Source organism: Pteropus alecto, unplaced genomic scaffold (assembly GCF_000325575.1).
Source record: "Pteropus alecto unplaced genomic scaffold, ASM32557v1 scaffold118, whole genome shotgun sequence".
Lineage (NCBI taxonomy): Eukaryota > Metazoa > Chordata > Mammalia > Chiroptera > Pteropodidae > Pteropus > Pteropus alecto.
In genome coordinates, this window is record NW_006440654.1 from 2,436,943 (window position 1) to 2,438,751 (window position 1,809).

At 67.8% G+C, this 1,809-nt stretch overlaps 1 protein-coding gene across 4 annotated transcripts in view; it reads right to left on the reverse strand.

The window, feature by feature from the left end:
• Window positions 1–1,809, reverse strand: part of TRMU (tRNA 5-methylaminomethyl-2-thiouridylate methyltransferase) — a 26,539-nt gene that overhangs the window by 1,663 nt on the left and 23,067 nt on the right. The gene's annotated exons all lie outside the window — the stretch shown is intronic.

The following is a 1,809-nucleotide window of genomic DNA, read 5'->3' on the forward strand; positions in this document are numbered from 1 at the left end:
GGGGGTGGGGGCGGTGACAAGCCTGGTAGCTGGGGTGCTCGTGTGGGAAAGAGGGCAGGGGGCCATGTGTCCTACTTAGCCTCAGCCCCTCTGGCCTGCCCAGGGTCTTCCGAAGGGCGCCTGGGGGTACAGCCTGGGAGTCCGCGGGCCCCAGTGCTTGGGCAGGGCTTGGGGAGAGGCCCGCGTTCCAGCAGCAACCTTGACCCACTGGCACCCCCTGGCTGACAGCAGCTGCGTAATTTCTCTCTGGCATTGCCCAGGGCCCTTCTGGCCAGTGGCCTCGGGGGCGCACGGAGGCAGCAGCAGCTTCACGCCCCCTCCCCCGCCTTCCTCCACTGGCCGCCCCCGCGAGCCAGAGGCCTCGTTCGGGGCTGGCGGGACAGGCAGAGCCGCCCTGTGCCTTCCCTCCCTCCTGCTCGTGTGTCTGCCACTTTTAGGATCAGCCTCACACACAGCAGGTGGGCACTGCAGAGGGTCCCCAGCCTGGTCCTCAGCTCAGACCTCCGTTCCCAGGGCAGTGAATTGGGGGAAACCTGAGCCCAGGGAGGCTCCACGCTGCCCTTGGAGCTGGCGGAACAAAGGCGGCGTTTCAGCCCGAGTCCCCATGCCGGGCCGAGGGTCCCCAAGGACCACGGGGCCACTGTTGGCTTGTCCAATCCCCACTGCCCTGCACATCGTGGAATGTGGATGTCGAGCTGAGGTCCCCCTCCTGGCCAGGGCAGAGCAGGGCCTCCCTGGTCCAGCCAACTGGACTGAGCAGGCTGGGCTGGGGCTGGGGGCAGCTGATCAGGCCCGAGCCCTGCCCACCGCTGGCCACCCGGCCACCCCTCTGCCTCCCAGGGCGTTTCCTCATGGGAAGCTGAGGCAGGCTGCTCGGGCCCATTTGCCCCCCTTGGGGCGCACTTGCTGGGTGAGGCTTCCGGGTAACGGGCCAGGGGCTCAGGGCAGCCCTGCGGAGGGCAGGGGCCTGGGGAAAAGGAGGGCTGGGGGCCGGCCCGCAGGGTGAGGGGGCCTCAGCACTGCTTCCTCTCGTCAGAAGACACTTTTGGGAGCTCACTGTCCCTGCTCCTCGGTCAGCAGCGGCTAACTGCTCTGCCTCCTGTCACAAGCCCCAGCCCATATGGGTGCTTGTGAGGGTGGGGTGGGTCCTTTTAGCTCTACTGAGACGTGTCCGCCCTGCGGGGTTTGCACGCTTCAAGGGACAGGGTCCGGGCCGAGGCCGCGCCCCTCACTGGCCCCCACTGCAGTGGGCACTGCTGAGGTGGGCGGCTTCCTCTAGGGGTCCAGCCTCTAGGGGTCAAGGGTGGGCTGGCACCTAGCTCTCAGCCCCACTCAGTGGCCTGGTCTTGAAGGCCCTTCACACTGCGGCCTGTGGCCCCGATGCTCAGGGTCACACTTAGCCAGGCGCGGCTTCCCCAGGCTGGAGGGGGCATGGCGCCAGGCTTACGGCCAGTCCACCCGGCAGGCTGCAACCCCCACCCAAATCCCAAGTGAGGTGTGTGGGCCTGGCCTCCCCGCCCTCCCTTCACCTTCCACTGGGCGGCAGAGCCTAGCTGTGCAGGGGGGCGACTGCCGTGCTGGGTCCAAGGCATCTGGGCCCCCTCTGCTGGACAAGGCCCGGCTTGGCAGGCTGTGCTGCGGGAAACACCGCCAGCCGCTGATTCGGGACTAAGGGCCTGGGGGTCGGGTCCTTGCTCCCTCATCCACTACGGCGAACTCTCCGAATCCAGCCATCTCGTCCTGCCATCTCGTCCGCCCCTCCACAGCCCACCTGGTCTCTGTAACCTCCCATCGGTACATCAGAGGCCA